General features: G+C 44.2%; 1 pseudogene; it reads right to left on the reverse strand.

Moving 5' to 3' along the window:
* Positions 1-24,344, reverse strand: part of LOC121754583 — a 28,347-nt pseudogene that overhangs the window by 830 nt on the left and 3,173 nt on the right.

The following is a 24,344-nucleotide window of genomic DNA, read 5'->3' on the forward strand; positions in this document are numbered from 1 at the left end:
GTGGATGGAGCGGGAGATAGTGGATGAAAACTGGCCAGCGGCCGGGTGAGTTAATTCTTCCCATGCCTCATGTGGCTCAAAATCGACGTGCCTGCGGGGAATTCCCCGTTCCCTGCATCTCCACTCTGGCCCTATGGCCTCCTCCAAGCTACACATCCCCAAACGGACTGTCCACTCAATCAATGTCACGACCGCACTTCCTAAGGATAGAAAGTACGGTGGGTCGCGACTAATGGGGGAATTAAGAAGCGGGGAAGAAAAGGGAAAATAATCAAGGGGTTCGACATGTAGATCAAAAGGTGAAACTTTATTACCAGATAATAGTTGAAATCACGAAGTATCAAGTTCATATGAAAATAATCCAACAGAACACAGAAACATCAGAGTTTTAAAACTTGGCATAGCGGAAGCATTTGAGAGTTGGCTACTACTATGTATGAAGACACAATAGCAACCGGAACATTTATTGAATACTGTCTTCGTCCAAATACTCAACATCCTCCGTCCCCCGTCCACGCTCAACCTGCACATAGGGAAACATATGGAGGGGCTGAGTACTTGATGCACTCAGTGAACTCATGCCTAAAATACATTTTATCGATAAATTTATGTCAAGCCACCGTTGAGGGAAACTCGGGTTTTACTTTAAAATGCCGAGAAACACTAAAATCATTTCCATAAAAAGGTTCCTGCAGACAATTATCATCGTCATCCCCCATCATGTACCATATCTGAACCATCATGTGAAACGAGAATGTGGCCACAAACTCGATCACTGGACCGGCCGACCCATAGGACGGCTCACGATCCCCATCAGTGCACTAGTCTGAGTAGGGACTCACTCCCTAGTCAGACCCGAATTCGTTAACCATCAAAGTCTAGCAGAACATTATTCTAGTAGACAATCAATAGGCAATTCAAAACATAAAATACGACATGACATACCATTTAAACCACTCTTATCTCATCATATACATATCATTGCAAATCAAGGAGTTTAAGTAATAGAGCCCACCTCAAAAGCTTAGTAGTTTCCTTAACAAACTTCTTGATCCGACTTTAACGAGCGGGCGAACCACCTTTTGAGAAAATTACAGTACACATCACTCCCAAGAAAGAAAACATTTAGAATGCATGCACTCTAGTTAAGGTCTTTTATCTCATTTCTCGGTTTTCGTGCATTTTTGATTATTCGGCAGCCGCCCAAGGCATCGCGGGGCGACGCCGGTCGGCCCTTCGCGTCCTTAAATTCATCACTTTCCATCTTTGGAAACTTAACAAATTATTTGAGAATTAATTCATCAACTTTCGAGCTCCAAGCTCTTCTCCATAATTACTTCTAGTCCAAAATAAATTAGTAGACCCAATCTTATTCCACCATTTGAATTTTGTGAGGCCCAACAAGTAGACCAAACAATTAAAGAAAAGGAGCCCACAATACTCCCCCCTCCACCATCGACATCATCTTCTTCCTCCTCTGTTCTTTTCTTCTAAAATTCCCCCAAGAGCGAAATCCCCTAATTCCATCGCCTTCCCCCAAAACGGAGGTCACTGCTGCCCGGTTTATCTCTCAAGCCACCGCCTCGCTGCTCTGTTCACTGCTCAACCATTACATCCTTGCGTCGGTTTAATACTGTCGCTGCTGTCACCGGGAGGACGCTGCTGCTATCGCTGTTGCTCGCTGCTCGCTGCTCGCCGCTGTTCCGTCTACACAGAGCCGGCTGCTGCTGTTCTTCGCTGCTCCATCAACGGTCGTGCAGCCCCGAAACCAAACCGAACAGCCCCGAACTTATCCCGAACAGCCCCGAACTTCTTTACACTTATATTCAAGCTCTCTTCGTTACGTTCGCTTACTTGTTCGGTTGTGATTAATTATGTGTTCACGTTATTTGATTCCGAATTCATCAAGTATGTTGTATGCAAAGTATGGAGTGATGTGGCTATGACAAAAGAGTTTATACCTCAGTGAATTGAACTTGGTTGTGGTTGAAACAAAATGGCAGCAGCTTCTTCTACCTCCCCTTCTCTCGACTCTCTCTCTCGGCTATCCCCCTCTCTCTTTGTTCTTGATGCTAGGTGTGTGTTGTGAGGAGTTTGGGGAGGGGGTAAATGAAGAAACTTATGTATTGAATGTGTGACCTTTGGATGTAGGATTGAATGAGGGAGGTGGAAGGTGGAATAGTTGCAAGATGGAGGGTCTCCATGGGGAAGAACCGTCGCAGGGGAAGGAAGAAAGAAGAAAGAAGATTTTGGGCTTGCCCACAAATTTCTAGGAATGAATTGGGCCCGACACATTATTTCTTTTAATTTAATAGCCCAAAGCCAAATTTTAAAAAAAACATTGGACTTTATTTAATTGAGAAGCCCAACTTTTATTTTTCTTATAACGTTTTATTTATTTAAAGTTCACGGAAAACTTTAATTAATCTCATCGTTCACGACATTTTCTTTTAGTACTTAAAAAGTACGGGTGTTACATTCTATCCACCTTAACAGAAATTTCATCCCGAAATTTGCTCATCTCTAACAAACAACTCCGGGTACTTCTCTTTCCTTTTATCCTCGAGTCCTCATGTAGCTTCCTCATAACCAGCATTGTTGTTGCTTGGGCACTCTTTGGCAAAGTGTCCAACTCCACCACATTTGTAGCACACATTAGTCCCACTTCTGCAGTCACCCAAATGATTCTTTTGGCACTTGACGCAGGGAGGCGCTCTCTGACGGTTCTCTCCACCTTGGTAGGGAGTAGCTTGTTTTCGCTTGCCCCGTGCAGGGTTTGGAGTACCTCGGAACCTTTTGTTGTCAACGGATCCTCGATTCTCATCTCACTTTCTCTTCTCACGGAAATTTTGTTGTGGTGTAGGTGGTGTTGGGGTAGTAGGCGTTGCTGTCCTTTCTCGTGGCATTGCTTCCTCCACATCCAAAGCACGAGATAGTGATTCGGCATACGAGAGCCTTCCACGGCATGCCAAAGCCATTCTTATTTCATGCCTCAGACCAACACAAAATTTCTACGCCATTTTCTCATCAGTATTCACTTGTTCTAGGAGACATATCGCATAGGGCACGGTCATATTCAGTCACTGTCATCCGCCCCTGTTTCAGATTGTAAAAATCGGCCTCTTTAGCTTTATATTAACTCCTCGGAATGTATTTATCATATAATTCCTCCTTGATGTTTTCCCAAGTTAGGGCGTCCAGTTGTTCACGCGACATCGTTCGCTGTTTGGTCTCCCACCAATATTCTGCGGACTCAGTGAGCTGGTAAATCACGCAAGATAGGCGCTCCTGATCAGTGCACCTTAGGAATTTAAATATGCGCTCTATGGCACGTATCCATGTTTCAGCCTTGGCCGGATCTCCCATTCCAACAAACACCGGAGGGCATTCTTTTCGAAATTCCCTTTCAATGTTTCATTCTGGTTGCGGTGGTGGTGGTGGTGGTTGTCCTTCGGGTCCCACACTACTCTGGGTTTCATTACTGGACTCATTTTCGTGATGAACTGCTGTGCGTCTGGGAGGCATTCTGATTAACACACACGTTAGCACAATTGGCCGAATCTTACTCCTCACCACACCACACCACACAACCTCTCAAAATATAAATTCACATATTTTCCTTACACATATCAAAATAAACATGAACACAACGATAAAACAACGACCATATCATAACTTAAAACAAGTACGTGCTTCACAGGGTCGCCATTGTCTTGTCGTCTCATCACCCCTTGGAATTCGCTCTTTTCTATGCCTCATTCATTCCATCGATAAATATATTGCCTTAAAAGAAAGTATAGTCCGCACGTATAAGACTTACCTACATCTAAGGCCTTTGAAGTCTACATCTCAATCATACTCCATTCATTATCACGTCCGACATCAATTGCATAAACATTCCTCATTTCAAAATATTTTACCTTCTCTTTGTTGAGCGCGGCGAGACGGAATGTTGAGCCTTCAATGAATACTCTTTTAGTCTAGCGAAACGAGTCTAGACTAGATTGAATAAGAGACTATCGGTCCAGAGCGGAAGAAAAAGTCGCTCTGATACCATTCTGTCACGACCGCACTTCCTAAGGATAGAAAGTACGGTGGGTCGCGACTAATGGGGGAATTAAGAAGCGGGGAAGAAAAGGGAAAACAATCAAGGGGTTCGACATGTAGATCAAAAGGTGAAACTTTATTACCAAATAATAGTTGAAATCACAAAGTATCAAGTTCATATGAAAATAATCCAACAGAATACAGAAAAATCATAGTTTTAAAACTTGGCATAGCGGAAGCATTTGAGAGTTGGCTACTACTATGTATGAAGACAAAATAGCAACCGTGACATTTATTGAATACTGTCTTCGTCCAAATACTCAACATCCTCCGTCCCCCGTCCACGCTCAACCTGCACATAGGGAAACATATGCAGGGGCTTAGTACTTGATGCACTCAGTGAACTCATGCCCAAAATACATTTTATCGATAAATTTATGTTAAGCCACCGTTGAGTGAAACTCGGGTTTTACTTTAAAATGCAGAGAAACACTAAAATCATTTCCATAAAAAGGTGTCTGCAGGCAATTATCATCGTCATCCCCCATCATGTACCATATCTGAACCATCATGTGAAACGAGAATGTGGCCACAAACTCGATCACTGGACCGGCCGACCCATAGGACGGCTCACGATCCCCATTAGTTCACTAGTCAGACCCGAATTCGTTAACCATCAAAGTCTAGTAGAACATTATTCTAGTAGACAATCAGATAGGCAATTCAAAACATAAAATATGGCATGACATAACATTTAAACCACCCTTATCTCACCATATACATATCATTGCAAATAAAGAAGTTTAAGTAATAGAGCCCACCTCAAAAGCATAGTAGTTTCCTTAACAAACGTCTTGATCCGACTTTAACGAGCGGGCGAACCACCTTTTGAGAAAATTACAGTACACATCACTCCCAACAAAGAAAACATTTAGAATGCATGCACTCTAGTTAAGGTCTTTTATCTCATTTCTTGGTTTTCGTGCATTTTCGATTATTCGGCGGCCGCCCAAGGCGTCGCGGGGCGACGCCGGTCGGCCCTTCGCGTCCTTAAATTCATCACTTTCCATCTTTGGAAACTTAACAAATTATTTGGGAATTAATTCATCAACTTTCGAGCTCCAAGCTCTTCTCGATAATTACTTCTAGTCCAAAATAAATTAGTAGACCCTATCTTATTCCACCATTTGAATTTTGTGAGGCCCAACAAGTAGCCCAAACAATTAAAGAAAAGGAGCCCACAATACTCCCCCCCCACCATCGACATCATCTTCTTCCTCCTCTGTTATTTTCTTCTAAAATTCCCCCAAGAGAGAAATCCCCTAATTCCGTCGCCTTCCCCCAAAACAGAGGTCACTGCTGCCCGGTTTATCTCTCGAGCCACCGCCTCACTGCTCCGTTCACTGCTCAACCACGACGTCCTTGCGTCGGTTTAATACCATCGCTGCTGTCACCGGGAGGACGCTGCTGCTGTCGCCGTTGCTCGCTGCTCACCGATGTTCCGTATACACAGAGCCGGCGGCTGCTGTTCGCCGCTGCTCCATCAGCGGTCGTGCAGCCCCGAAACCAAACCGAACAGCCCTGAACTTATCCCGAACCACTCTGAAACGTCCCGCAAGATAAGTTCTTTACACTTATGTTCAAGCTCTCTTCGTTATGTTCGCTTACTTGTTCGGTTGTGATTAATTATGTGTTCACGTTATTTGATTCCGAATTCATCAATTATGTTGTATGCAAAGTATGGAGTGATGTGGCTATGGCAAAAGAGTTTATACCTCAGTGAATTGAACTTGGTTGTGGTTGAAACAAAATGGCAGCAGCTTCTTCTACCTCCCCTTCTCTCGGCTCTCTCTCTCGGCTATCTCCCTCTCTCTTTGTTCTTGTTGCTAGGTGTGTGTTGTGAGGAGTTTGGGGAGGGGGTAAATGAAGAAACTTATGTATTGAATGTGTGACCTTTGGATGTAGGATTGAATGAGGGAGGTGGAAGGTGGAAGAGTTGCAAGATGGAGGGTCTCCATGGGGAAGAACCGTCGCAGGGGAAGGAAGAAAGAAGGAAGAAGATTTTGGGCTTGCCCAAAAATTTCTAGGAATGAATTGGGCCCAGCACATTATTCTTTTAATTTAATAGCCCAAAGCCAAATTGTAAAAAAAACATTGGACTTTATTTAATTGAGAAGCTCAACTTTTATTTTTCGTATAACTTTTTATTTATTTAAAGTTCACGGAAAACTTTAATTAATCTCATCGTTCACGACATTTTTTTAGTACTTAAAAAGTACGGGTGTTACAATCAAACTCATGCTTATCTCTCCTCCAAACAACCTAAAGCTTATTGACTCCTCGTCCAAGTCTGTGGTGACCCTAAATCTGAACGTAGTGAAAAACTCCTTCGCTAGCCTAATAGGGATATTCAGATCCCCATTCTCCAATAACAAATCAAATCTTAACGCACGCACATAAGATAGGAAAGGTTCACGAGCATCCAACTCATCGAGGGAAGGGAAATGGAGTACCTTTCCACACTTAACTTCCTTGCTCCCGTCATCCTTATTATCGAAAGCATCTTGTAGCTTTTTGGTGTCGAACAGCTTCATCCCCTCCACCAGCTCATCAGTGAGTTCCACTGTCCAACGTCTATACTCCAATCTCTCAACCGGGGGATGTACCAGTTCCCGATGGTTCAGTGAAAGTTGTTGTTCTCTGTACTCTTCGTCCTCTAGGGAGATATCACTGTCGGAGTCCGAATCTTTACTAGCAACATAGTCGCTGTCGTTTGTCTCCTGAGGTTCGGTGGGGTTCTCTGAGCTGGGTCTGTGATGACGATGCCTATGTTCACTGTGCGTTGCTTCTTGTGGCTTGGTTTCCTTGTAACAAGGGCTTTCCTCTTCCGTTTTCTCTCTTCTTGGTACCTATCCTCATCTCTATCTTCATCTTCTTCCGGTTTCTTCTCTGCTTGTGTTGAAGGCTTGTCCTGGGCAGTAGAGCGGGTCTCCACGCGGGTATGTGTACCATCATCTCTTGGCTCGACGTGACCTACTGACTCAGATGCGAGGTCCAGACCCTCAGCCATCTGCTCAGTCTCATCTCTCTGGTCACTCGGCATTGGTGAGACCACTTCAGTTTCCCTCTGAGCATCCTCCAGGTTAGTAGCCGGTAAGGACTCATCCCCAGGTTTTGTAGGAGTAGTCATGTCCTCTTCACTTAAAACTTCGACTGGATCTGCTGTTGTGTTCGCCTTCGTCTTGCTGGATGCCCATTTTCCTAGGCATCTCTGCGATACTCTCTTCGGTTTTGGTCGTACTGCCTTGGGATAGTCTCTCAACACCAATTTCCTTTTGACCGCTTTCGGTTTCAACACTGGAGGTGCCACTGATCCTGGTACCTCTGTTCTTGCTACTGTCTCCTCCTGATTAATATGCGTATCACTCTCCCCTGCATCTGGCTGGGGAGTTACTGACTGTGGTACTCGTCCTCCGGTTTGCCTCTCTTCCACCTCTTCTTCTGGCTGATGGGCTGGGCCTTCTGGGTCGTTCCTAGTACTAGCTTTTCCACCCTCTCTTACTGCCTCCGATGCATCTTCTTTCCTAGTTACCTCGCTCAAAAGCGCTTCAAACTCCTCATCAGTCATGAGGCCTTGCTTCCTGGCGGTTTCATTCAGATCTATCTCTCCCCTCGCCATTTCTTGAGGAGTAGACTCCGCTACCGACGTTCTTTCTGGTTCATCTCCCCCCTCTTGATTCTTCTGCTCCTCTCTTCTTCTCGCTTGCCTTTCCCCTGGGTCAGAATCGTAGTAGGCGGAGATGGGGTCAATATCCATCGAGTCGTTTTGTTGTGGAGTTTGGGAGGGTTCCGAGGGCTCTGGCGGTGTGGTCGCCGAGGGTGATTCCCGTTCTAGTGGAATTGCTGAGGAAATCGGAATGGAAGTGGGTGGTTGTACTGTGGGCTGCACGATCAGTTCTGCTGCAGGTACTGTCGGGGCTTCTCCGGTCATGCTCCATTTGCCCCCGACTCGGCTAAAACCAGCCAACTCAGCTGCCCAATCTCGATTTGGGTCCTGTTTTCGAAGGAACTCCGTTATTACGTCTAAAGAAACCATCATCGGAGCCTGAGGGGTCGGCTCCGGTGGTTGCGGGTTCGGCGGCCGCTCTTCCAGTGGTGGTTGCGATTCTGGGGTTTCTTCCCTGCGGTTTGAAGTAGGTTTCTCACCGGTAATTTTCTTCGCCCATTTCTTCTTTCCCATGGCCTAATTTGGTGAATTTCTGGTGGTAATGCGGGTGATGGCTTTTGTGGTGGGAATGGTGGAAATTTTGGAGAGAGGGATGGAGGTAAGGGTTTTTGAAGTGAAATAGGAGAGACGGTTTGGTCATGAGGATGGAAAAAAAGGGCAGTTGAGGGTTTGTAACCGGCTACAGGCGGTTTCCAGGTCGCGACGATTCGTGTGGGAGACGGTTGAGAGCTCTGCCTCCTGATTGGACGTCGTCTAACTTCTTCTGCACACGCGCCTTCTCAGTCGATGTCCGCCTGCAAAGCTACAACAAGCCTCCAAATTCAAATTTCGTCTCTTAATGATTTTCCCCCTATATTTTTCTAGATTAGTAACAAAGTACAAAGGACACTTAAATAAAATCGAGAGTTTCACCAAAATGGCATTCTAGTGGTCAGTACGTACTCCAAATTAAATTTAAGGACCGAAAAAAAAATTTTGGATTTTAATTTTAATTTCATGCAGAGATTAAATTAACTACCACGTATTTACAATATTTACATCTTCCCTTAGGCAATTTGGAATTCTACTTGGCCAGCGTATGTAAATTACGCTAAAAGAAGCTAGCCAGTGGAACTCCAAATTCCTATCCTACCTGTCAGTATGCAACCTTAACATGTGGTTGCAGTGGAAGCTCATACACTACACCCACATTACTACTTTCCCTAAACACCTTCAGCCTATGTCCATTTACGATAAAAGGTTCAGAGTTAGAAAGACCACCTGAAATCTCCACTGCTCCATTAGAGCGGATTGCGGTTATGACATAAGGTCCCGTCCATTTCGACTTGAGTTTCCCAGGCATTAGCTTCAATCTCGACTGGAAAAGGAGGACTTTCTGGCCGACATGGAGGTCTTTGGTCCTCAGATTTCTGTCATGCCACAGTTTAGTTCTTTCTTTATACCACATGGCGGAATCAAATGACTCCAATCTGAGTTCCTCTAACTCCTGTAGCTGCAGCTTCCGTTCCTCTTCACAGGCCTTAGCATCCATATTTACTTGTTGTACTGCCCAGTATGCTCGGTGCTCGATCCCAACGGGTAAGTGGCACATCTTTCCGAAAACGATTCGGTACGGGTACATTCCTATGGGAGTTTTGTAGGCTGTCCGATATGCCCATAGAGCATCCTCTAACCTCATGCTCCAGTCCTTCCTTGAAGGGTTGACTATTTTCTCCATAATGTTTTTTATCTCTCGATTAGAGATCTCCGCTTGACCGTTTGCTTGCGGGTGGTAGGGGCTAGAGAACCTGTGGTGCACACCGTACTTCTACATCAAGGATTCGATAGTGCGGTTACAGAAGTGGGTTCCCCGATCGGATATGATGGCCCTTGGTACTCCGAACTGACTGAAAATGTTACTTTTAAGGAACTTGGCTACCTCCCTTGCTTCACACGCACTTGTGGCCTTGGCTTCTACCCACTTGGAGACGTAGTCAACTGCAACTAGGATATACAAGTTTCCATAAGATGAAGGAAATGGACCCATGAAGTCCATCCCCCATATGTCGAACATCTCACAAACAATTACCGGTACTTGTGGCATTTCATCTCGTGCAGAGATCCCACCGGTCAGTTGACAACTCTCACAACTTTTACAGAATTCATAGGTATCTCTGTTGAGGGTTGTCCAATAAAAACCGCTATCCAAAATCTTTCTTGCCGTCTTCTTGGGACCGAAGTGTCCTCCACATGCCAATGAATGGCAATGTGTCAATACGTCCCTCTGCTCCCAGTCAAGAACGCACCTTCTTATCACTTGATCTGCTCCTACTTTCCAAAGATATAGGTCGTCCCAAAAGTAGTATTTTGCTTCACTCTTGATCTTCATTCTTTGAGCTTTGGTGATGTTTGGCACTTCTGGAAGTTCTCCTGAAACTAGGTAGTTTGCTAGGTCCGCATACCATGGCTCCTGTCCTACCTTTTCCTTTCCTTTTGTTGTACTATCCTGGCCAGTAAGCTTCATCACTTCCTCCCAATCTATCTTTCTAACAGCAAAAATCACCTCACACAAGTGTTCATCTGGAAACCTGTCGTGTACCTCTTCGCTGTTTCCATCTTGCACTATTCTGCTCAAATGGTCCGCAACTTGTTCTCGACCCCTTTCTTGTCCTCCACCTCCCAATCGAACTCTTGTAACAGGAGTACCTATCGGATCAAGCGGGGTTTGGATTCCTTCTTGACAACTAGATACTTAATGGCTGCATGGTCAGTATAGACAATGACCTTGGATCCCAACAAGTACTGTCGAAACTTCTCGAACGAATACACCACGGCCAGCATCTCCTTCTCAGTGGTGTCATAATTCCTTTGAGCCTGATTCAATGTCTTAGATGCATAAAAAATCACATACCTTTTCCCTTCGATCTTCTAGCCTAGAACAGCACCCACTGCGTAATCACTGGCGTCGCACATAATTTTGAAAGGATGCTCCCAGTCAGGAGCTCGGTAATTGGTGCAGATACAAACTTTTCTTTGAGAAGGTTGAAAGCATCCTTGCACTGTTCATCAAAATTGAACTCCACCTCGTTTTGAAGAAGTCTGGTTCTTGGTTGGGCGATTTTGGCGAAGTCCTTTATAAATCGTCGATAAAATCCTGCATGCCCCAGAAAACCCTTTATTTCCTTCTAGTCAGTAGGGAAAGGTAGTTTGGAAAAGACGTCCACTTTGGCTTGATCCACCTGGATACCTCTCTCTGACACCACGTGCCCTAGGACGATACCTTTTGTGACCAAGAAATGACACTTCTCAAAATTCAAGACTAGGCTCTTCGCTTGACATCTCTCCAAGACTATATCCAAATGATGAAGGCATGAGTCGAAAGAGTCTCCGTAGACTGTGAAGTCGTCCATGAATATCTCTATGCATTCCTCAATTACATCGGAAAATATGCTCATCATGCATCGCTGAAATGTTCCTGGAGCGTTGCAAAGACCGAACGACATGCGTCTGTACGCGTAGGTTCTAAATGGGCAAGTGAAGGTGGTCTTATCCTGATCTTCAGGGTCCACGTAGATTTGAAAATACCCGTTGTACCCATCCAAAAAATAAAAGTACTTCTTCCCAGCCAGTCGCTCCAACATCTGATCGATGAACGGTAGGGGGAAGTGGTCTTTCCTGGTTGCGGCATTCAGCTTGCGGTAGTCTATGCACATCCGCCAACCAGTGACTAGCCTTGTTGGTATCAGCTCATTCCTCTCATTTTGAACCACCTGAATCCCAGACTTATTGGGAACCATGTGGACAGGGCTGACCCACTCGCTAACGGACACCGAGTAGATAATCCCTAATGAAAACAACTTTAAGATTTTCTTCAATATTTCCTCCCGCATGTTGGGGTTCACCTTCCTCTGCGAGTCTCGATGTGCTTTCGCCCCCTTTTCTAGCCTGATATGATGCATGCAGACGTCGGGGCTTATTCCCAACAAATCTGTAAGGCTCTATCCAATTGCTTTTTTTGTTCTTGCCTAGAACGGTCAGTAGCCTTGCCTCTTGTTCTTTCGTCAAGCTGCTGCTGATAATCACTGGGTATGAGTTTTCCTTCCCTAAGAAAGCATACTTCAATGTTGCTGGTAATTTCTTCAACTCAACTTGTGGGGGAAGTGTGTCTGCTGGTAGAGGGTTCCTTGGAGCATCCACTTCCTTCTCTAACTCTCCATCTAAAAATTCATCTGTACTGACTGGTAACTTAGCCCCTGCGGCTCCAATAAATTCTGATTTCTGGCAGAAGTCCTTAATTGCTCATTTTATCTCTTCGTCAGTTAACCCTTGGCTACTGATCAGATCACACCATGCAGCTGCCTCTACATCAGCCTGTCCATACACATCCAATGCTTGTAGCTTTTCCTGCAATAATTCGGTCTCAAGAAAATCTTGGACTAGGGGGTCAAATACATCAACGTAGCATAGATTTTCATAATCGATAGGCTTTTTCATGGCCTCATTGATATCAAAGGTAAATTTCTCCCCATGGAAATCTATGCAAATCGTCCCCTGAGCCATGTCCACGATTGTCTTAGCTGTCCTAAAAAACGGTCTCCCTAACAAAATACCACTAGACTCCCTAGCTTCAGACTCACTCATCTTGATCACATAAGAGTCAGCAGGATAAGTAAAATCATGCACTCTCACCAACACATTTTCTAACACACCCTCAGGATTTATGCATAACCTATCAGCCAGTTAGATTAATACCCTAGTGCTTGATAACGTTACTCCCTTCAAACGATTATAAACTGACAATGGCATAACATTAATAGAAGCTCCCAGGTCACACATTGCATGCTCGATTTTTACATCTCATATAGTTATAGGCGAAGTGAACATACCTGGATCGGCACTCTTGGGCGGTAGCTTTTCCTGCACAATTGCTGACGCTATCCCTTCCACCATGATCTTTCCATCCTCCTGGGCTTTTCCGGCTATGAATTCCTTTATGAATTTCCCAAGTGGAGGTAGTTTCACGGCCTAGAGGAATTGTATGGTAACATCCAGCTTCCCAAAAATTGACAAGTAATCCACTGGGTTCTCCTTCTTTCTCTTAGTCACGAAACGGTAAGGGAACGGTTTCTTTCCTTTTGCCTCGTCCATCGGTCCTTCAACAGCCTTCCCGGAGTTTTCCTTGGGTACATTATGGGCTGGAGTCTCCTTCGTTGGTCTTTTTTCCTTAGGCGAGTCTACCTTGGGCTGCATGCCCTTGGTTTCACCTTTTCCCGATGGTTCATCATCCAAGAAAAATGGATCCTGCATTTGAGGCAGAGGTCTGCGTAGCTCCTCTTCTGAGACAACGTCTCTCAGTATCTTTTTCCCACTAGGCTCCCCACTGGGCTTCCTTGGTTGGGGTCCTTCATAGGTAGTACCAGAACGCAATGTGACCTTGCTTACGTTTGTCTTTTCAGGTACATGGACTGTAGACGGGAGTTTCCCTGAATTCCCTTTCATTTCACCCATCGAACTTGCCAGCTGGGCCAACTGCCTATTCATCATATCAATGTTGGCCTTATGCTCCTTCTGGGCATTCTGCATCCCCTGCACTACTTCATTGTTAGATTGCAACTCACCCTTGACACTCTGCTGCGAAGCGAGCAGTTCTCCCATCATGTCCTACATAGATCTCCTTGACCTGTTAGGATATTGGGACTGATTTGGCCCTTGGTACTGGTTATACTGGGGGGTTTGGTTGGGTGGGTAATTTTGGAAGTTTTGCTGGTTCTGGTTAGGTGGGTAGTGGTTATACTGGCCAGGAGGGATGTACTGGTCTTGGTGATATTGATTCTGGTTCTGGTTTTGGAACTGGTTCTGGTTCTGCTGATGTTGTGGACCTTGGTTGGGTTGATTCCGGTAATTTTGGAAGTATCTTTGGTGGGGTGGTATATAAACAGGGTTCGAGTTCTGGTTTTGTGGGTTTTGGTTGTGGTGTTGTTGGTTGTGGGGTTGTTGGTTTCTCCTGACCAATTGAATTGGTGGTCTGGATTTGCTAGGCCACGGTTGAGATTCTGGTTCGGGTGGGAGTTGTAATGGTTTTGGCCTTGACCCTGGCCCTGATTTTGGTTCCCATCTCCCCATCGAAAATTTGGATGGTCCCTCCATGGTGCATCTCGCTGTCTCTCTTGGATCCAATTCCCACTAGAGTTATAGTACCCTGCAGCATTGACTTGCTCCATGTTGACGAAGTCATTAGGCTGATCATAGCCCGGTCCTTGATTTCCCTGCTCTGCACCCTTGTAGCTCCCAGTTGGAGAAGATGGTGGTGCGTTCTTCTCGATAGCGCTTAGGAGCGTCTTCTTCAGCTCTTCTCTTTTCAAGTCCATTTTCTGCTCTATCTTCTACTCCTGATCAGTAGATGAGGAACTCGCAATCCTTTCTCTGTTGTACCCATCTCTTGTATTGTCGTACTCCTTCTTTGCGCTCAAGAGTTTGCCTGGGACCCTTTTCGCTTCACTGACCCTTAATTGCGCAAGCTTCCTCCTGATGAGGAGTTTGCCAGATCCTTTGTTGCTTTATTCATCCCCTCATAAAACGTATGATGTATCTCTATATTCGCCATACGATGGTTGGGACACGCATCCAAGAGGCTCATATACTTCGCCCAATAATCACTCAAGGGTTCATCGTAACCTTGCTTCACACTGGTTATCTCTCTCTTCAATGCGCTCGTCTTCGATGACGGGAAAAATTTGCCTAAGAAGGCTGACTTGAAATCGGCCCAACTCTCAATGGAGTCGGGTGGCAGGTGCATGGACCATGTGTTGGCCTCCCCTTTTAGGACGAACGGCAAAGCTTTCAATATGTAGTCTTCCTCGATTGCCCCCGCTGGTCTTCTCTGTGCCCTACAAATCTTGCAGAATTCATGAAGAAACTCGTAGGGTCCTTCATAGCTCTTCCCACGGTACGTGGGTAGAATCGCAATAACATGGGGCTTCACATCACAAGCTGTCTGCCCCGGGGTCACTACTATAGCTTGCGGTGGTTCTCTTTCGGTATGCGCATTCAGCGTTCCGATCTCTGGATCATCATCTCCTTGGGCAGCCATTCTCTTTGGTTGCCTTCCAATAGTGGTATCTCTTCCGGTATTGGTCCTTCTATGGTGTCTTGCTCTTCGTCACTACTCGTGCTTAGGTCAGACAAGGCTGTCGACATGCCAGAACGAGTGGTCACGAGTATGGTTCCTCGTTGGAGTATCTTCGGTCTCCACTGGTCAGGAGCCAAACTGCTTCTCATAAACTGAAAGAAAAAGAAAAGAAAGAATTATGCACAGTATATACGCCAAAGTATCACTCACAATAACAGTTAATAATGCCATAACATCCCCGGCAACGGTGCCATTTTGACAGATGCAGGTTTGTGTGCAGGTGTCGTGTCAAGCCAAGGATGGATCCTACTGATCAGGATGGAAATCCCAGCTATGCCTGAACCTGGTATCAATAAACCCACTTTTACTGACTAGTATAGTGGATGTAAGGGTCGAATCCCACAGAGATGAATGCGCTTTGGAAATTGTGGTGATATTCTGGAAGGGTTGGTTAGCTACCACGCTTGGGTTGAAATTCTACCTAGATAAGAATTAAAGATGGTACTCTACTGACTATGAGGGGTGAAAGATGATTGATAAGCAGCTGTGTACGTGAGAGTGGGGGAACATTATGTTTCAGAAAATATGTGGGAGGTACGGGGTTACTATAAAAGGCTAAACGGAATATCAGAGAATAAGTGGTAGTTAGGTGACTAGGCTGACAGATCTGTAGGGTACCAGCAGAAAAAGTAGAAAAAAGTAAAGGACAAAAACAAAAAGTAACTAAAAAGTAAAAGATGTCCCAAATTTGGATGTGGACATTGTCTTCTCCAACAAGTACGAACACAAATCAAACAACTCAAATTCCATGAACGAGAAATGCATATTAACAACTTCACAAGAACAGATCTACGATTAAAACTCCAAATCTAAAGATTAACTATCGGAACTGAAATTAAGCTTACTGGGTGACATGCAAGGTGACAGAAATCACGTAAACTAGGCTTGCACACTTAACCATTTAGATCTAAAATTTAACAACTATCTAAACTCATGAACTCAGATCTATTAATACGGAAATGAAAACATGCTCGCAACACTTGAAAATTACTGTAACAACTAGATCTAAGCTATCTAGGCAGAAAGAAATAGAATCAAACAGGAAGAAATGCATAAAAACCACTTCATTGCATAAAAGGTGTTTGGATCTAAACGAAATGCTTCAAAAGCAAACGGCAATTGAAAGTGCAACAGGTCCAACGTAAGGAAACACGTAAAGATTAACTAAGAAAGCAAATAAAGATTGTTTGCCACTCCAGGCGATGAAACTGCTAACACTACAAAACACGCTGGCTGGAAATAAGAGAATGCGGAACTCCGGCGAACTGGTGAAACTCTCAGGTGACCATGGCTGTGGCGAAGAACGAGAATATGAAAGACTAGGTTGAAGGACTGATCTGCCGAGAGAGAACTACTCTAACTAAAAGTGTTTTTCCTAAAGTTCCCTATTATCGATCCTTCTCTCCAAGTGGCTTCCTTTTATAGGGAGGCCTGCCCTTGATTTTTAGGGTAGACTCTCTTCGTGAAATGACCCTTTTGCCCTTACTTGTGGCTGATCTTCCCAGCAATCCTTCTTCTCCATCTCGAGCCTTTTTGGCATGCATACTGGTGGTTGTGGACGTGAAAACATTGCCAAGAGAGGAGGCTACTGTGTTGCAGCACGAACGAGATCAACCATGTTTAATGAACCATCCGGCTGAGGGGGAGAGTAGTACCACTGCCGGATAGTTCCACCCACAGTACCGAGAAACCAGAAGGAGCCGGCTCATCAGAAGGAGCAGTCGCCATACCCGGAGAAGAATGCTGACTGCAGCCGAAGAGAAAATAACAGCAGTCAAGATAAGAAGGAGTTCACGGTTTGTCCGGCTGAGGGGAGAGGAAGAATGCGACCGAACAACTCATCTCTAGATCTATGGTGGTCTTGAAGGCCAAAGATGACTGATGATGAGAGCAGCTAACGATCCTTCGCTAGTTTGTTCAAAACAAAAAAAAAACACAAAAAAAGAAGTTAACATTGGTATTCATCCTTGAACCCCAAAATCTCCAAAAAGGTTGCACCAATTATCATCACGCTATTCTGCTGGTAAAGAAATCAATTTTACACTACCACATACTGCCTTTTTCACATTCAAAGCCGAGAGCAAGAGAGTAAGGAGAGAATGAAAGGAGCTGCCTTGCAAAAAGTCAAGTTAAGAAGCCTCAATCAAACTTTCATCAAGGAGAGAGGGCTTAGCTTCGTTTCCAGCGCCGGACACCAAGCAGCAGGTACGGACGACGGTGCAGATCGCAAGCAATGGAGACCCTGACAAACAGCGATATGACCACCTGTTCTGTTCGAGCGGCAATGGAGCCCAGAGAACTAGCAAGCAAGGGTTGATTGGCCGCCGGTGGGGAGCATCAATCAGGATGAGACAACAAGCAAGAGATTATGGCTCCAAAGATGGAGTTAGTCTATTGTCCAGCCGAGGGGAGAGAAAGCACACAGTCGAAGGATTCCTCTTCGAACTGAGGAAAGAACCATCTATGGAAGAACAACCACAGTCAAGAGTCGCTGGTGGTCGCTAATGGACCAAGCATCGCACAGCCACAGTCAAGAGAAGAAACAAGGAGTCCAAGGTTTGTTTGGCCGATGGGGAGAGAAAATATCTGACCAAACAATTCCTCTTGAATCTATGTTGGTAGAGAAGCCCAAAGACACCCCCGATGAAAGGGTGAGAAAGCTGCAGATGAGGAAGCCACACCCCAATGCCTGGAATGAATCTCGGAGATGCATTCTGAGCTAGACCAAAGAAGAAGAAGCCAAGGCTACTAGAAAGGGAGTTGAGAAAGCAGCCATCTAAGAAAGACCGGAGAAGGAGAAGCCAAGCCAAACCATATATTTAGAGGTCGTTAGATCCAAAATAAAGTCTTTATATTCAATGAATCATCCGAAAGAGAGGGAGAGCACTACCATTGTCGGATGATTCCACCTACCGCCGGTGAAGGCGAGGGGTAGGCGTAAGGGCGCTTGGAAGAATGCTGAGAAGAGAGCAGCAAAAGCAGCCAGTAGAATATTGGCCGCCGAGAAGGGCGAGGCGGTGACCGAGTATATGCAGTCGAGAAAGCTGCAGAGCTAAGGGCCGGCGATTCTCCCAGATGCAGCCAAGGAAGCGGTCACCGAGGAGGAATGACCAAGAATGCTGCTAAATGAAGACCAAAGATGACCCCCGGTAAGAGGGCAAGAATGCTGCAAAAGTACAGCCCACACGCCGATGGAGCGTCAAGAATGTGATGCAAAAGGATCGATGGAAGAATGGCCCCAAGAGAAAGCTTAATAAGAGAATATAGTATATTAACTAGATCTGTGTCACAATCTTCAATAATGCAAGATGAAAGGTCCAGTATTAAACATCTCTCCACATCAGTAACAGCACTCTGCAGCATTCTCCCAGAGACAACTTTCTTCTAAACAATGAGGAGAAGCTCAGAGAAAGCCATGATGAAAGCACCTCACAGAAAGCAACATGCTACTATAATAAGCTAGCTGTAGTAAAGCTTGCCATGAAAGAAAGCACAACCGACAAAATGACCAGAGAAGTCCCCCAGAGACAACTCGTGTCAGCCTCCAAAGTGGAAGTCGTCCCAGGTTGTCCCTGGAAAGCTAAGGTTGTGGAAGCGGTCACTGAGAAGGGGACCAACGGCGGTGGGGATTGTCTATGGCCGGAGAAGAAAGCAGTGACCGGAGGAAAAGAGCTCGGGCTACTCGACCATAGAATTATCACCCACTGAGAAAGGAGACATTGATGGAGGAACCAACGAAATGGTTGACAGAATCCTGAGAAGATGCTGGCAAGTGCATTGCCGCCGGAGAACAGGTTGTTCTCTAAGATGAGAAGAGGAAGGAGACGTTGTGATATGTCTGCTTCATTGTTAAGTTTCCAAAACGGAAAAGTAAATTTGGGCCTAGTAGTTATTAGGCTCAAGAAAGAAAAGAAATGAATGGGCTCATAGTTTGAGCTGGAATTGGCCGAGAATGGTCTAAATTTGGCTCCTAGATATGAGCAAAAACTGTCTAGATTAGCTCCTCAACATGGGTCTAAACTGTCTGATGCCTCCTAGATACGAGATAAAACTATCTAGATTAGCTCCTCGACAAGAGTCAAAATTGTCTGAATTAGCTCATCGACAAGAGTCAAAACTTTCCGAATGAGCACCTCGACACGAGTCAAAACTGTCCGAATTAGCTACTCGACACGAGTCAAAACTGTCCGAATTAGCTCCTTGACACGAGTCAAAACTGTCCAAATGAGCTCCTTGACACGAGTTAAAACCATCAACAGAAAATTGAATAACTTCTTGAAACGAGTCTAAACTTTCAATAACTCTTTGATACGAGTATAAATTATCAATGATGAATTGAAGAAGCTCTATGATACGAGCATAAATTGTCAATGGAAATTGAGAACTCTTAAATACGAGTATAAACTATTTATCAAACTAAAGATTAAGCAAGTTAAGTGTCGAAAAACTCGATACTTAACTTGAGGGGGAGTGTTGGAATAAGGAAATCAATTAATTGGAGAACAAGAAGGCAATGGATAAAGTTATGGCAAGAATAAAGAAGGAAAGCAATTAAAGATTATGGAAAATCAAATACAAAGGATATTTGTATAATTAGAATATATTTTCCATGTATAGCTAGAATTAGAGCCTATAAAAGGTTGTGTAACCATTGAGATAATCAATTCAAGTCATTCACAATGTCGTCTTTAAAGTTCTCCCCGTCTTTTACTTTCTGCAATAATCTTTTATTTTCTGCGTTATATTTTCTAACAAAGAAGAATGTTTAATTCAAAATGGTGAAATTAGTGAACGTTTACCTTTCAGACGGAGCCACGCATGCATCATTTCATGAGCTATGATTGACCCAGACAGTAATCTACATCAGGCCACGGGTTAATTATGGAGAGGATCCAAAAAGGCAGAAGATGAGCATATAAGTCACTCTACCTAGGCAGACCATACAGAATGAGGATCGCTGTTACGTCATATTTCTGAACGAGTGTGTAAGGCTCAGGAGACATGTCTGTTATCCGATATCCTCTTATTTGGGTCCCATCAGTATCTGGGAATTGAAGGGTGGAAAGTTAAGAAAGAAAATATTCTAACAACGTTATTCAGCTGATTTTTACTTCATATTGAATATTTGTCGTTACTGTGCTAACAGTTTGCTCTTCTGATAGGCAAAGGCCTCTAGTCCACAGCGTGTGGTGATGACCCTAGCACCAGAATAAATAATCAGCCCATATTCCACTTCAGTAAAACTATATGATGCCTACACAGAATAGACTGTACAATTTTCTCTCCTTTCATGGCTTCATTTAGTGCTTGTCTCTCGACTAAGAGTAATGGCACTTGCTGTTCTACCTTCCTCAGTAAACCTTAGTAAAATTCTTGTATTTAGAGGTAAAGCGGTTGGCACTCATTTGTACCCATTATTGATGAGCTTTGACACTCGAGACACAGCTTCCTCACATCATCAAGAGTTAGATATATAGCATCTACTGGCTGCACTACCGGAAAACCATTAAATAGGAAAAAAAATACTAAAATATACTTCCTCCATCCCTCGAGAATATGTACTCTTTCCTTTTTAGTTCGTCCCACAAGAATATGCACTTTCTAATTTTGGAAAGTCTTTTCTCTCTTATGAGGTGGGACCATTCTCCACTAAAAATACTTTATTTACTTTTTCTCTCTATCTTTCTCTTACTTCACTAATTTTACATTAAATCCCGTGCCGACACCAAAGTGCATATTCTTTTGGGACGGAGGGAGTACTATGTATTTCCGGTTCATGAAGTTCTCATGTTCATACTCTTTCTTCCAGTTTAGCTTCCAGTTTGAAAAAAAATATATATAAATTGTACTGCTCACCACCATTCTTTCAGCGCTATAGTAACGGGGTGTTCCATCATGTTCGTGCGAAGGGCAGTACTTCTGATGCCACAAAGGATGAGCTCTGTACTCAACAAGTCTGGCTGCATTAATAGGAATGTACATGGATGGAAAATGAATTATAAGACAAAAGCTCTCAAGTAACAAGTATGATTCTGGCAGGTCAATCAAGTGTAACATTGGATGATCAAGCATGCAGATCAAAACCCTAAAGCGAAGCTTGTGTTCACCGAAGACAAGATGAGAAAGAAGAGAGTATATTTTTGTGAAGAACTTGAACTGGAAATTTTATTATTGTAACTGCAGAAGATGCTAAACAAACTAAGAATTACAAGCATTTATACTAGGTACACAACAAAAAAGAATCAAGAAATTCTCTCAAGAATCGGTTGAAAAACCGTAGCTAACAAACGAGCTCCAAACGGCTAGTAGTCGTTAGTCTCAACTAACTTTCAAACTTCCACTTCTTGATCTTGTATTGTATGCTCCACTTGATCTTATCATGCATCCTCATTGCTTTGGAAAGCCTTATATTCATAACAATCTCCACCTAGGCTCCAAAACAATGATCACGACTTCATCGGATGCAAACCAACCAAACTGCAACAATACACAAATTTGTCTCAGTTCAAGGGTTTGGTGAGCATGTCTGCCGGATTGTAGGCAGTGTCGATCTTTAGCACCCTTACTCTTCCACTCTCCACCTCGTCCCTTATGAAGTGTAGCCTCACATCGATATGTTTACTACGTTCATGGAACTGAGGGTGTTTCGCAAGGCATAGAGCTCCATTGTTGTCGCAATACACTGAAACTCCTTCTTGCTCTATTCCAAACTCTGAAACAAGTCCCAATAGCCACTTACTCTCCTTTACCGCAGATGTAAGTGACATATACTCAGCTTCCGTGGTGCTCAAAGCCACCACACTTTGTAAAGCAGATTTCCAGCAAATGGCAGTGCCAAATAAGGTGAAAACATAACCGGTTTGTGACTTCCTTGTATCCACATTTGCAGCATAATCAGAGTCACAATACCCAACCAACGGCTCCTCACTGACCTCACCTCCTCCAGAAAACAATAAGGCAAGCTGATATGCTCCCCTAAGATATCTGAGAGACCATTTCAATGCACTCCAGTGCTGTCTGCCAAACTCTTGCATATATCTGCTGGTCACACTTATAGCATGTGCTATGTCCGGCCTGGTACAAATCATGAGATACATCAAGCTCCCAACTACACTGGAATAAGGAATCAATTCCATCTCCTTCCTTTTTTCCTTAGTTTTTGCTTTCTGATCACTGCTCAGTTTGATGTTTATAGGCATAGGCGTTGCTGTGCCTCTCATGTTCTCTAGTCTGAATTTCTTCAATGCTTTGTGAATGTAATCTGTGTGAAATAGCCAAAGCTTCTTACTGGCCTTATCTCTGGCAATATCCATCCCCAAAATCCTTCTAGCATTGCCAAGATCTTTCATTTCGAAGTCTGTACTGAGCTGATCCTTAACCTTTCTTATTTCCCTCATGTCTTCTCCAGCCAATAGCATATCATCCACGTATAGAAGCAGATAGATGGGACCCTTGCCTTCCTGCTTCTTCACAAAGGCACAACTATCATAAAGGGACCTTGTGAAGCCAAGTTTTGACAGACTTTCACCAAACTTCAAGTACCATTGTCTACTTGATTGCTTGAGCCCATATATGTTCTTCTTGAGCATACACACCTTACTCTCTGATCCGAGAACTTCAAATCCTTGGGGCTGGTCCATGTATAAGGTTTCCTCAAGCTCCCCATTGAAGAATGCCGTCTTGACATCCATTTGCCCCAACTCCCATCCCTTCACAGCAGCCACTGCCAAAAGCACCCGTATGGAAATGTGCTTGACAACTGGGGAGTATACTTCATTAAAGTCAACCCTCTCAACCTGATTGAACCCCTTAGCAACCAGCCTCGCTTTGAATCTAATTTTGGAAGGATTTGCAGACTCCATTTTCTTCTTGAACACCATTTGCATCCAATTATTTTTCTGAACTCTGCCTTCTCCACCAAGATCCATGTCTTGTTGCTCATCAGGGATTCAACCTCCTCCTTCATGGCTTGGATCCACTGATCCTTCTCTGGCCCATTTACAGCCTCAGTGTATGAGCCGGGCTCTGATGCTTCCATTTCCTCAGCAATATGCAAAGCATAGTACAACATCTCATAGTCCTTGAATCTGGCAGGTGCCTTCACTGACCTTCTTGGCCTATCTCTAGCCAACTGATACTCTTGTGTGGACTCTTGTTGAGTAACTCCATCACCAATATCATTGCCATGGCTCTCCTGAGACCCTCCACCTGCTTCATCAATCTCTTCACTGACATCTTGAGATGAAACACCCTCTGATTGTACCACAGAAGGCCCAAAGCTGCTGGAACTTCCAGTCTGCTGATCATCACTTGCTCTACTGAGAAATGGCATATTATCTTCCAAGAATCTAACATCACGGCTAATGACAATCCTCTGCTTCCCAGCCTCAGTACACCACAGTCGGTATCCCTTAACACCTTTTTCATATCCAAGCATAACACACTGTAAAGCCCTTGCTTCCAACTTCCCTTGCTTAACATGTGCAAAGGCCTTACAGCCAAATGGCTTTAGTATTGAATAATCTGGAGTAGAACCATACCATTTTTCTGAATTCCAGAGGAAGATAGGAGACATCTAACTCTCTCAAGCAAAGTACGGTTCATCCTTTCCGCAACCCCATTTTGTTGAGGGTTAGCTGGAACTGTCTTGTGCCTCCTAACTCCATTTTCACTGCAGTAAGCATCGAATTCCTTGGACAGGTACTCTAGTCCATTATCAATTCTAAGCACTTTAGGTAGAGATCCCTTTTCATTCTCCATGAGCTTGCACCAATTCTTGAATGTGATAAAGGCTTGAGACTTTTCTCTTAGTATGAATACCCATACCTTTCTTGAGAAATCGTCTATGATGGACATGTAGTACTTTCCTCCACCAAGACTTGTAATTGGAGATGGCCCCCAGGGATCAGAATGGATGTAATCCAATGGAGCTGTTGAGGAGTGGTTGCCCGTTGGAAATGACAACTTCTTGGCCTTTCCCAGCAGGCAATCTTGACACTGATCCAGCTTCTCCATGCTATTTACAGCAATATACTTACTCTGGATCAGAGCCTTCAATGTTCCCTCAGCTGGATGTCCCAGCTTGATGTGCCAAGATCTCAAATCTGAGTGTGCAGCTACATGAGCTTCACCAACTATGACACTAGCCTGCAGATAGTACAAGCTTCCACCCCTTTGTGCCACCATTTTAACATCTTGGCCCTTGCATACCCTCATCACTCCATTTTCTGAGACAAAAGAATAGCCTTTCCTTTCAAGAGTGCCCAAAGAAATAAGATTTCTTCTCACTTCCGGAATATATCTTACTTCTGTCAGAACTTTCAATGATCCATCTTTCAGCTTGAGCTTAATACTTCCAACTCCCATGATAGTGCAAGCTTTATCATTTCCCAAGAGAACTGA

This window comes from Salvia splendens, chromosome 11 (genome assembly GCF_004379255.2).
Source record: "Salvia splendens isolate huo1 chromosome 11, SspV2, whole genome shotgun sequence".
Taxonomy (NCBI): Eukaryota; Viridiplantae; Streptophyta; class Magnoliopsida; order Lamiales; family Lamiaceae; genus Salvia; species Salvia splendens.